Source organism: Hyperolius riggenbachi, chromosome 6, assembly GCF_040937935.1.
Source record: "Hyperolius riggenbachi isolate aHypRig1 chromosome 6, aHypRig1.pri, whole genome shotgun sequence".
Taxonomy (NCBI): domain Eukaryota; kingdom Metazoa; phylum Chordata; class Amphibia; order Anura; family Hyperoliidae; genus Hyperolius; species Hyperolius riggenbachi.
In genome coordinates, this window is record NC_090651.1 from 211,477,549 (window position 1) to 211,491,373 (window position 13,825).

At 43.5% G+C, this 13,825-nt stretch overlaps 1 long non-coding RNA gene across 1 annotated transcript in view; it reads left to right on the forward strand.

Moving 5' to 3' along the window:
- Window positions 1–1,163: 1,163 nt before the first annotated feature.
- The window catches only part of LOC137521297 (uncharacterized), an 83,426-nt gene continuing 70,764 nt past the window's right edge, over window positions 1,164–13,825 (forward strand). The window contains exons 1-2 of the long non-coding RNA XR_011022087.1: window positions 1,164–1,327; window positions 3,943–4,005. This is a non-coding gene — a long non-coding RNA (uncharacterized lncRNA). The remainder of the gene's footprint in view (window positions 1,328–3,942; window positions 4,006–13,825) is intronic.

Below are 13,825 nucleotides of genomic sequence, written 5' to 3' on the forward strand. Positions count from 1 at the left end.
TGGCTGGGCAGTGTGCTGGCTGGGTACCTACCTGGCTGGGCGAGCTGGCTCCTGGCTGGGAAGCTGGGCTGCAGTTGCCAGCGCGTCCTTCACGCTTCTCCCGACTCGCTCCCGCCCTCCAGCAGAGTGGCAGACATGATCCTGAACTCTGCATGCTGCCTACTGGTCTAGTGACGTCACTAGACCAGGAGGCGGCATGCAGAGACCAGGATCAAGTCCTGACTCCTGGCCGGCCGCTGCCACTGTGCTGGAGGGCGGGGGTGAGAGCTCCCCTCGTCATCTGTAGGTGCGCTCCCCGCCGCTCCCCCCGCACCCCCCCCCCCCCCCCCCCCCCCCCCCGCCCAACAAAAAAAAATAAAAAAAAAATGTAAGTTTATGAATAAAAAAATAAAAATAAAAAATAAAAAAAAAATATTGAACTATAGGTGGCCGCCCCCCCCCGAGGACCCGCCCATGGCACCGGCCCACGGGTGCCTCTTAATAGATACGGCCCTGGTTATGCCTAATGATGTTGATCCAGGGATTTTATCTGATTGCCATCTGGAGTCGGGAAGGAATTTTTCCCTTTTTGGGGCTAATTGGACCATGCCTTGTGGGGGTTTTTTCGCCTTCCTCTGGATCAACAGGGATATGTGAGGGAGCAGGCTGGAGTTGTACTTTGTACTGGTTGAACTCGATGGACGTATGTCTTTTTTCAACCAAAATAACTATGTAACTATGTAACATGATTGATTTTTTAGAAAGTAAAAAAAATAAAAAAATAAAAGATTAAATAAACATTATTATTTTTTTGTTCTGTCTGATTTTTACAACATATCCAGTCAGACTTTTGAGAATTTCTGAAAAAAATCGATTTTTTTAGCAATTGAATCAAATCACTTTTATATATAAAGAAAAAACAGGAAAATTGATTGATTTGGTTGAATTGTGTATAGCCAGTAGGAGAAAGCCTTAGGGTGCCACACTCAGAAGGAATTGTTTTGGTCAGTGAGTTTCATAAACTGGTACTTATTTTACACATGGGTGATTCATTTGAATTTTCAAAAAACATAGTTTGTAGCTTAGGAGGGGTTGTTGCCTGGCTATAAAATCAGTTAGGTATTTAGTGTTGTCTGCACCAAAAATGTAAAGATAACAGAATATTGGAACTGACTGCACTTATTTCTGTACAGTACTTGTGGCATTACAATAATATATCTTGATATAGATGCCTGAGTGTCATAACCCAGCTCTGACATCCTTGCTGAATTTGAACATGGAGTGTTTTTGATACCCGGTAAACAGAGAAGATTAATGAAAGGTGTGTGCAGGATGCTTCCTGGGTTGGGTACGTAGTCACATCTACTTATGTCTGAACAAGCTATCTGTAACAGCTGCAATCTTATGCTAAGGGATCACACAATGGAAGCCAAAACAGCAACACTTCTTAATTTTAATATATTTTATCACTGTTCATTAGTAGCGCAAATAAAGGTATGACCTGTTGTAATTTCTGTTGCTGAAAATTAGTGTCAGTTGATGTGAACATTGATTGGCCAATCACAGCAATACAATACTAAGAAACAAAAAAAACCCTCTCCACCAAGGGAAAAAACATGTTATGGTTGGCCAGCAAATAAGGTGTCTGGACTGTGGAAAGTACTTCTAATTTTACTCATGCTTCTTTATTGATAAGATAGTAAATATGGAGGTACGCCTGTACTGGGCCTGATCAGAACCTTATTTGTGGGTTACCTGTTCAGCAGGGCAACATGACAGTAGATACATTTTGTATCTTTGGGTCATGGGCTCATCATTTCTTGGGGCAGCCAAAATACTTTTGATTGCTGCTGGAGTCCTTGGCTGCTGCAATGCTACCCTGTTTCCAACTAGGGTTAGTAATTCCTTGCAAGTCACTCTAGTAAGACTAGTTGGCCACTTAAACTCTGTGTCCTGGGATTGACCCCAATCACTGGTGGCAGAGTCAACACGACAGTAGCAGATGCATGTCACTGAAACATGGATGAAAACAGTATTGATGCCTTTAAACAAGTTTTTTTATTTTTTTTAAGAAAGCAATGCTTGCACAGTAAGTTAAGTATTTTAAGCATTTTTTAATGTTTACAGGTATACATATTTTTCCTTAGGATTTGTATTATTCTTGCTTTATATTGTAGATAGGGTTGGTGTTTAAATTAGGGTCACTGTTAACTTTGAGCTGAAAATAGCTGTTCGAATTTGGGTCTCGCCGACCCCAAAAATTATTATATTCCTCAGGCAAATACAGATTTTTTTTGTGTTATTCCCATAATGCCAAGTGACCAAGGCAGGCAGCCCCAAGATGCCTACAGCCCTCCAATTTAAGATGGTATGCTCTCATTCATCCTGGTGGAGGTGAGCAGCCTATTGGCTGTCTGATGCCACAGCATCTACTGTAATGCTGGGAATATACAATTAGTTTTTTGGGCAGATTTACTTACTGAACGGTTTTCCGTTAATTTTTCTGGTCGATTTCCATTCATTTCTATGAGAAAATCGATCAGAAAAACGATCAAAATCAGATCGGACCTGACTGAAAATATCTATCCAGCAATCTAGCTGCCGAAAAACTCATGGTGTATTCCCAGCATAAGGCAGCCATAGCCCTATATAAGCAGACGGCTTGGCTGCCTGCAGCGATTATGAGATGGCTTTTGCTAGTGACACAGTTCCTCTGGTACACACCTTCAATTTTGATTGGACTATCACTGACCATTTTTTCCACCTCCATGTAGAATGAGAGTTTACCTACACAAACTGTTCATCATATTACAAATCTGTTGACCTTAATACTACATGGAAGTGGTAAAATTGGTCAGTCATTGTCCAATCAAAATTGAAGATGTGTACCAGACTTAAGGGTGCGTTCACACATTTATCTTTAATAGGCCAATTATTGGTCAAAATTACCATTTCCATGTAGTATAAAGACCAACAGAGGTGCCTTGAATCCGGCTACTGGCATTCAGTGGCACTTTATTTGGCCTGAGGAAGTGGGCGAGTTAACGAAACGCGTTGCCTGTGCTTTTTTTTTACTAATAAATATCCATTCCTATATGTGTGTGTCATCATTGAGGTAAGACATATTATGAAAAACCGGTGTTTGGCTTTTACAGCCTCTACATGCTTGATGCATTATACCGCTGGGATGGTGTTCCCATGAGTAATCCTTGCTGGCAAACGGACGCTTTGTTACCCATCTTCTATGAATGAACTGTATTCCATGCTGAGTAGAGGGTTCACATGAGGATATCAGAATTCAAGTGGAAAGGTTGCTCTAATCCCTGAGTTGAAGTGTTCCGCGGTCCCTACTTGTTCATGTGCATCAGTCAATAAGGTCGGCCGACCAGTCTGTGTGCGCATGAGTGGCTATTTGAGGCGTGTAAGTGTTCCAGGAGTACTCCTAGAATGATGCCCAGATCTTGTTTTTATGGGGGTTCTTTTTTTTAACAGGGTGGTTTCTACGTTTTTTCTCTCTCTACAATAAAAGGTTTGTAATTTGCAGTAAAAGATCGTTTTGAGTGGCGGTTGTTCTTCCCAAACTGTCATCATTGAGGTAAGCCACCTCATTTATTTATATTTTAGTTGCTTTTAATGTATTTTATTCACCTTGGGCACCTCTTTAGCCCTTTTTACTGTGTCTCACCCCATCCGTGGGGTGCTCCTACACCTGACCACTGGTGGTCTCTGACACTACCTAGTTTGCCAGTGTGTAAGAGTTTTTTCAAGAGCGCGACCTTTGCCAGGTCTCCTGGTACCCTGAGTGGAGTTGAGTTTGTGCATTTCCACCTGCCTGCAGTGGTCGGTTGCCCTTCTGAAACCTGCCTTTTTGAGTATTATTTCAATACCATTTAATTTGTTCATCAATCTCTGTGACATACTGCACCATCTGGGCTCATGTTGTCTCTGTGTTTCTTTCAATAGGGTGCATATACTCATCCTCAACCTTCTTGAACAGATTTTGAAAACTATGAACAGACTGTGTATGTAAGTTATCAATCATGCTACATTAAAGTGGTAAAATTGACCAATTGAAATTGTGTATGTGTATGCAACTTTAGTGCTTTCATTAGTGAAAGTGAAGTTTTGACAATGGCCAAACTCTATGCAAGTACTGTAGTCCTCATAATACAGATGGCACTTAAGGTGCCCATAAACGGTACAATAAAAATGTTCAATGTTACCGTTTATTCGACCAAAACGATTAAATTGAAAATAATCTTTTTTTTTTTTTTTGATCAAGAAATAATGAATGATTATCCAGTTTTTTTTAATAAAAATCCAATTGGACATGTTGAAAAAAAATCTGTAGTTTTGATCTAACAGAATAATCGAACAAAATGATCTAATTAAAAAAAAATTGTAACGTGTGGGCACCATAAGATTGCCTTTTAGTACAATATGCCACTGCAATGCCCTCATTGTAACAGATGGAAACTGCCCAACTTAGTATCATCATTGCAACACTATCCTAAGCTATATACATTTCCATGTATTACTCTATCAAAATAACATCTTGGCGATTACATTTCTCCAGCAACTGCATTGTAGCACACCATTTTACTATAAATATGTTCATTGTTTGGACTTAGCCTCTGTTTTAACATTTTCACACGAGTACTTGACATTGTTTTGGTGACCTTATGACCAAAGGTGCTCTAATTGACTTGTAGGGATATTTGCAAAGTGATTCCCTTATTTTTCACACTCTGACAACATTCCATCAACACCAAAGGGAATAATGAAAATGTGTTAACTCACTAGGAACCTCCAACCTGGCCAAGTGCTAATGACGTTTTTTCAGGGATGAATATCACGCTATAGGTTCAGATTGGTTATTGGACTATGAATTCAGTATCATACTTGACGCCCCTAAGATTAGCTTTGATAATTTATATAAACATTACTGTACTCTCATAATGAGTGAAATTCACAATATTATATAGACAATATCCTTTTTGCCCTAATTATGAACAAAGGGGCCAAAACATAACAATGCAAACACATATTGGGGTTGATCCAATTCACTTTTTCTCCTAAGTTCTCTCCTAGGAGATAATTTTTCATCTTCTGTTTTAAACAACTTTTCATCACTCTGCAACTGAAAAAAATACCAAAAAGTAGGTGAAAAAGTAAAAATTTTCCATGTATTTTCTTGCTTGCTGGTGGCTTAAAATACATATTATTGATAAGATGTGAAAATATCACCTAGGAGAAAAAGTGAATTGGATCGGCCCCTTTTGTGTTTACTTCTTATTCACTAGCCACCACCGTTTCATTATATGATCCAGAGACAAAGGTTGTAGTTATCATCAGCAAATAGTAGCTGTATTATCACTTACTTACTGTATGTCAGATATTTCTTTACACAGCTCTGCAGACTTTTAGTTTTAATAATTAAATTGGAAGCTTTTTAAGGTACAGCTTATCTGTTATTAAGAGATTGAACTGTATGGCATAATTTGAAATGTTTCAATTAAAATAATAACAGCCAGTTAGCCAACAAATACATGTCCCCTGTAAAAGTGCTCTCTCACCAGATCATATACAACAGGGACCAAATATTGTAGCTTGTTCTTCCCCATGCATAAAACTTCAAATGTAATCAAGTCTTGATTTTATCAATGCTAAGCAGGAGTTTGTGGAGCTGCCACTACGTGAGATAATTACCTCCGAAAAATGAGGTGCTCAGCTTGTGGGGGTATCAGTGAATCAATATGCCTCATTTTGAATGAGAGTATGTATCCATGTAAAACGCGGTTCTGAGGAGACCTTCACATAAATTGAAATGAAAATTATGGAGAAATCCAAGATTTTGGCCACGCCTGGAATTTGAAGATCATTGATGTCAAGTGTCCTGCACAGGCAACAATTGTAGACATAGATGAATGTGGCTTCCTGATAATATAAACTGAACAACCACATTTAAATGGATACTTATGCCGGCAAGGGGGCTAATAAAAAAAAAGTTTCACTTACCTAAGGCGGTCTTAATCGGCTCTTTTGGCCGATTATGTAAATCAGGCTCAAACAATACACTACACAACATAAACTTTACTGAAGTAAGCCTTCAGAATAAATGAGGGGTGAACACACTCCATCTCCCTGGTGACTCCATGTCAGCAGGGCCAGTTCTCTCATAAGGCAAAGTAAAACATTTGCATCAGGTGCAGAGATTACAGGGGTCACATCCTCACAAGTTTGCCTCAGACAGAAAAAAGTTTAGAACTGGCCCTGCATGTCAGCATACTAACGGGCAAAGTCCTGCCCCTCTTTGCCCCATAGGATGATCCAAGATGTTAAAAGGGTCCACCCTACGCTACACAGACATTCTACGGCACCTGTGTGTGTGACAGTTGCACATTTGTAATACCAATCACTGCATACCCACCTGCTCAGTGCACCTACCTACCTACGTGAGTGCACGCAGTGTCACTGCACCTGCTCACGGTACCTGTGTGTGTGAAAGCTGCACATTTGTAATACCAATCACTGCATACTCACCAGTAGGGATTCCGCGATACCGACTGGAATTTGGTGATTCTGGTTCCGAAGCGACGGAACGGAATTGCTATAGCTGTTTTTCGGAATTCCGCAGAACAAAACGGATTTTCGCGTAATTTTACGGAATTCAAATTCCCCCCCCCCCCCCAACTGATTTCTGCCTAATAAGAGGTCTTTCTACTCAGTAGACTCCTTCCCCTCCTCCCGGAGGGAAGAGGGTCTCGTCTTCCCGGGAATTGTAGAATTTCAAAAGCCAGCTTACATACCTTGGCCAGGAAATGAACCCAGGTCTTAGCCGGGAATTGAACCCAGGTCTAGTGCTCGGTAGGTAGCTCTCTTCACCACTATACCACCAACAACACTACATGCTGAAGCCAGCCTAGCGTGTACCATTATGATATATCTAAGAGAAAAATTAGCTTGCTTATGGATTTGTAAGATTTTAAAAGCCAACTCCAATAATCCCTAATCCTAACCATTATACCACCAACACTACATGCTGAAACTTCTTGGAGCAGACTTACTTCCTCCCTCCAAAAGACACATATACACATGGGCGTCCGCACATATGGCAAAATCGGACATCTGCCCGACCCTGGCCGCCCGCTGCCCCCCCCCCCCCCCCGGCTGCGTGCTCGTGTGGCCAGCAGCGCAGAGAAGAGGAAGAGCTATGTGCGGATAGCGGGGAAGGGCGGACGTCTTCCCCCCCTTCCCTCACCTTAGGGGACTCTCCCTCCCTCGCTCTCCCCTCCGGAGTCCGGAACGAAGTGTGCAGCGGCTGGGCAGCGGGCGGAACTTACCTCGTCTCGCTCCTGCACCGGAAGTTCTAGTGCCGCACTCTGGTCTGGACCAGACCAGAGTAGCGGCTAATCCATCCGGCGCCTGCGACGAGACGAGGTAAGTTCCGCCCGCTGCCCAGCCGCTGCACACTTCGTTCCGGAGGGGAGAGTGAGGGAGGGAGAGCCCCCTAAGGTGAGGGAAGGGGGGGGAGACGTCCGCCCTTCCCCACTGTCCACACATATCTCTCTCTCTTCTCTGCGCTGCTCCCCTCCTGCTGGGGCACACCTGGCTACTTATTCTGGGGACATATACCCCTGCCTACATATACTGGGGACATATACCTCTGGCTACATATACTGGGCACATATACCCCTGCCTACATATACTGGGTACATATACCCCTGGCTATATATACTGGGCACATATACCCCTGGCTATATATACTGGGCACATATACCCCTGCCTACATATACTGGGACATATACCCCTGGCTGCATATACTGGGCACATATACCCCTGACTACATATACTGGGGACATATACCCCTGACTACATATACTGGGGACATACACCTCTGGCTACATATACTGGGGACATATACCCCTGCCTACATATACTGGGCACATATTCCCCTGGCTATATATACTGGGCACATATACCCCTGCCTACATATACTGGGCACATATACCTCTGGCTACATATACTGGGCTTGTTGGGGGCCTCATGATTGCTGAATTTGTCTTGTTGGGAGCCTCATGATTGCTGAGTTAGTCATGTTGAGGGCCTCATGATTGCTGAATTCGTCTTGATGGGGGGCCTCATGATTGCTGAATTTGTCTTGTTGGGGGTCACATGATTGCTAACTGCGAGACTATGGAAAAAGCTGAATCATCATCATATGAGACAATAGCATTAAACCTTTTTTTTCCGCATTTTAACACAGAAAATGAAACTGGGAGGTTCTAAAAAAAATTAATAAATTTTTCAGGAGTAGGATGGATGAAATTGTTTATCTTCACAGATTATTTTCAACTTGGATTTTCCATAATGTTCATGTATGAGTTAAAACGTTTGTATTTAGTTTAAATTGCTGTTGGCACTTTGTGATAGTAAAGTGACTTTGCAGTTTGGACACTCGACCTCCAAAAGTTTCGCCACCACTGTCCTAATCTAATGTCCCACCATTGCTTAGTTCATGTAAACTTGTCTCCACCCACGACCACACCCACATTCTGGTTCATGACCACACCCATTTTTCGGCGTAGCTCCATTTTTTGGCACGCTACACGCGCCACACAACACCACCCCAAATTTTCGCCCCTCTTTTTCCTCCCCCCCCCTTTTTGCCCCCCCCCCCCGAACACTTTTCTGCGGACGCCCATGCATATACATCCCCTTAAAATCATTCAACAATAACTGCATGCACAGTCTTTGTGGTACACAGTCTCTGTGGCACAATTGGTTAGTGCGTTTGGCTGTTAACTGCAAGGTAGGTGGTTCAAGCCCACCCAGGCATGGCCTTGCCTTTTGTGTTCAACAGTTGTCCGAAGAGAACCCCAGATAGTCATGTAGATTGATCTCTCTCTCTCTCTCTCTCTCTCTCTCTCTCTCGTAGGGATGGTCACCACTTTCCGCGGAATTGTATTCTCCGCAATTTTATGCGGAAATTGGTCATTCCATTCCGTTTGGTCAGAACGGAATTGCTTTTTCAATCTGGCGGAATTCCGAAATTGCCTGTGAAATTCTGCCGGTATCCGTTGATGGTTTTAAGCTTAAAATTCAGTTCAATGGCATCAAGTCCTAGAGAGAGAGAGCTAATTTTTCTCTTGGATATATCATAATGGTACATGCTAGGCTGGCTTCAGCATGTAGCATTGTAGTGTGTTGTGTTGGTGGTATAATGGTTAAGATAGCAGCCTACCACGCGGTAGGCCTGGGTTCAAATCCTGGGCCTGACCAATATATGTAAGTCGGCTTTTAAAATCCTACAAATCCATAAGCAAGCTCATTTTTCTCTTGGATATATCATAATGGTACACGCTAGGCTGGCTTCAGCATGTAGTGTTGGTGGTGGTATTTGTTTAGTGCACCTACTTACCTACGTGAGCGCACGCTGTGCCACTGCACCTGTTCACCGTACTTGTGTGTGTGACAGCAGCAGATTTGTAATACCAATCCCTGCATACCCACCTGTTCAGTGCACCTACCTACGTGAGCGCACGCAGTGTCACTGCACCTGTTCACGGTACCTGTGTGTGTGACAGCTGCACATTTGTAATACCAATCACTGCATACCCACCTGTTCAGTGCACCTACCTACCTACGTGAGCGCACGCAGTGTCTCTGCACCTGTTCACGGTACCTGTGTGTGTGACAGCTGCACATTTGTAATTCCAATCACTGCATACCCACCTGTTCAGTGCACCTACCTACCTACGTGAGCGCACGCAGTGTCACTGCACCTGTTCACAGTACCTGTGTGTGTGACAGCTGCACATTTGTAATACCAATCACTGCATACCCACCTGTTCAGTGCACCTACCTACCTACGTGAGCGCACGCAGTGTTATATACCAGTCAGTCACTGCACCTGTTCATGGTACCTGTGTGTGTGACAACTGCACTTTGTATTGATACCAGTCACTGCATACCTGTTCACTGCACCTGTGTGACTGCACATTGTATTAGTCAAGTCAGTGCATACCTTTCACTTCATCCCCCCAATATGGGCAAAACAGGCAGAGGTAGGCCACCCGGCAGGTCTGTTCGAGGTCGTGCTGTCGTGATTTTGTGTGGCCCTGGACCAAAGTACAGTTTTCAGAAGGCGCGTACCATCAACCCCCAAGATTGTCAGGACGTAGTTGACTATTTAACACAGAACACCTCATCTTCCTCAGCTTCTGCACGGAAGCGTGACATATCTTCCTCCTCCTGCTCTGATTCTGGCACCCCACTTAACACCGCCACCACCAAAGTGCCATCTCCCCAGGGCTCAGCGGTGTGGAATTTTTTTTGTGCGTTTGCCCCAAATGAGAGCGATGCCATCTGTACTCTCTGCCACCAAAAATTGAGCCGTGGAAAGACCAAGACCCACATAGGGACAACTTCCATCCGAAGGCACATGATGAGAAAGCACAAACTGCAATGGGATGACCACCTGAGGAAAAGCAGCACACAAAAACAAAGCCACAAACCGCAGTGGAAGCTACCAGGCCACAATTATTTCTCAAAAAAGGTGATACCCAAACTGTATTGTGATGTTGAAAGGCAAGTGATGTTATCTCTGGCACACAGCGTTGGGTCAAGGGTCCATCTGACCACATGGTCTGCAAAGCACGGTCAGGCCTGCCCGAAGACTAAGTCAGTCCTCACACACAGCATCTCTGCCTACATGCCGTGTGACTGCATGCCCCAAGACTAAGTCACTCCCCACACAGCATCTCTGCTTGCAGGCCGCTTGACTGCCTTCTCCGCCACCACCAACAGGGTCCAGGACTCCAGGCAGATTCCTGAATTTTTAAGGCCGCTGTCTCTTGGGGCGGGGGGTTACACCCAAGATAATAAGGTTGTTGCTTCAATGTGGACAGACCAGATTTGATCAGCTGGACAGTCACTGTTCTGTCATTGAGCTACCTCAGCCCGGCAACCATATGGGCTGAAAAGCAACCATCACCTGCACTCTTGTCATGGTGCGCACTAGTCCAGCACGGCCGTCACTACACAAACAGCTGTGTGCGGTGCGTTACACAGTGAGTTTGGTCTGTTAGTGTCAAGCAGTACACCAATTACACCACCTGACTGATGTATACACGTGCAAGATGTTTTAAAGCACTTTAGGCCTCCAATTTAGCATGCAATGTGATTTCTGCTCTTAAAACGCTGCTGTGCGTCAATTCCAGATTTTTCCCCGGGACTTTTGGCATGTATCCCACTCCTTAACGCAAAAACTCAGATGTTAGACCCCTTGAAACATCTTTTCCATCACTTTTGTTTCTAATTTTCAAAGTTCGCCTCCCCATTGAAGTCTATTGCGGTTCGAAAAGTTTGCGTGAACCAAACTTTTTGCGGAGGTTCGCATTCAAGGTTCGCAAACCTAAAATCGGAGGTTCGAGCCATCTCTACCTGCTGTTAGTGTTGTTCTACTAAAATGACAGAAGTTAAAAAAAAAAAAAAAAGTCAAGATCTTATTCACCTATTACTCTGTCATCAAAATCAGAGTCAAGGAGGTCAAGGTCAAGATTGAGGTCAAGGACCCCCAAGAAAAAAATTTAGTAGGAGATCGTCATCTTCAAGTAACAGATGGGATCGTTATCGTTATTCAAGCAACTCTTATTCAAAAAGTTATTCAAAAGAATATATACAGTCCATTTGCAGAAAAACAGTTTTACTTTGTAAAACATAGAACATGTACACCATTAAAACAAAACTAATGAAAAGGCTTTCACTACTAAAATATGTCCAGTGTTGAAATATACTATTTAAAAAAAATAATTACTGGAACACTTAGAGACACTGAAGCAAAAAAAAAAAAATGATATCATGAACTGGTTGTGTAGTAGGGGTAATTATTGCATCATTCTTTAATATGTGCAATTTACAAATTACTCAGCATTCTAAATGTTTTTATAGAACAGGCAGTGACCTTTTGACCTGTCCTGAACTATTCTCTGCAAAAGAAAAATGCAATACAGCTGAGATAACCTAATCAGAAGTCAGAGCTCTCTGCCACCTTCAAAGTGGTAGAACTCAATGGCTATTTGCATAGATAACAACTGGAGTTTCTTAACTCTTCCTGTACTGGCAACAAATGTTAGACTTCTGTCTCTGCTTCTAATGCTTTATTTATTAGCTGTACAACACATACAAATCATATCGTAATTTTTTCTTCGCTCCAGTGTCTCTTTAAACAGGAACTTTAACCTCAGATTGAACGTCATCCCAGTTAGCAGGCGATACCTCCTTTCCCATGAGAAATATTTTATTTTCCTCAAACGGATCATCAGGAACCTCTGTAGGGCTGATAGTGTGGTGACCCCTCCCCACCCCCCCCCCCCCCCACCACACACACACACACACACACAGTGTGATGTAAGGACCATGGTTCATGGTAAATGTCAGAACGCAAATTGGAATGAGGAAAGTTTACAATGGGAAACCACTCAATAAAACATTTATAAATAAATATTGTAAAAAATAAGCAATGTTACTCATTACGTTATGTTTTACTACAGTTTCTCTTTAAACTTCTCAGGCTGCCTACACAGAAACTGTTAATGTTTCAACCATGGCTGAAATGCATTTAACAAATAGATCTCTATTGCCAGGAATAATAGTGAAATAATGATAGCACTCATATAACAGAAGACAGACAAAGAAAAGCAGGTGTTTTCTGCAGAGCCGATTTGCCCACTGCAAGGTAAAGCTTTGACAGCAAAGAGAATTTGGTTCAGCTGGAAATGAGCGTTTGTTGTGACTATTGCACAATAATATTGGACATGCCACGGCTTTTGTGCTGAGTGTTTAATATAAAATGAAGCTCGACACTACTGTCTACTTAGTGAACTGCAGCCAAAACAGAAGAGCACCTGCTGACTGGCACGTAGCAGGACTGTCTACATCCTCCTCCTCTGCCTCCAACAGCCAGGCAAGGCCAAATCTATGGGGAATTGAATGCCAACTGCAATAATACAACAAACACTACTTGTGGGACTGACTGGCACTTCACTAAAAATCCCCACTGGCTTCATACTAAGGTCACCTTGTCTTCAGTTCAGCTCATTGGTTGGTTGTCACTTTGGTGGACATTTACAAAGCATGGACGACTACAGGCAGACTCATTCAGACCTAGATTCACTTAGATTCCCTTCATTTACTACCAGGGGAAAAAAAAAAATCACTCTCCATATATTTTCTGAATGTAAAGAGCTTAAAGGACAACTGTAACGAGAGGGATATGGAGGCTGACATACAGGGGCGTAACTAGAAATACCCGGGTCCCCCTGCAAAAATTTGGATGCTCCTCTGGGCCCACTCAGGGCCGTTTTGGGGGGCAGGAGGGAGTCACAGCATGAGGAGAGAGCATGGCCGCACATCAGCGGGGAGGGGGGACACTCCCTCACCTCGGGCTCTCCCCTCAGCGCACTCCCCTCCTGCAATTATCAGTGGCAGTGTTTAAACAGGAAGTAGCATCAGACACTTAGATATCGGAACCTCTAGCACGTGGAACGCATGGAGGTATGTGTTACTGCCGCCACCCGCTGCCACTGATAATTGCAGGAGGGGAGCGCGCTGAGGGGAGAGCCCAGGGGCCGATGTGCAGCTATGCTCTCTCATGCTGCGACCCCTCCTGCCCCCCAAAACAGCCCTGAGCGCCCTCCCCCCCATGGGTGCAAGGGCTGCGGCCCCATATTGTTACGCCCCTGCTGCCATATTTATTTCCTTTTAAGTGATACCGGTTGCCTGGCTGTCCTGTTGATCTATTTGGCTGCAGTAGTGTTTGAATATATTATAAGTCAGTCAGTCA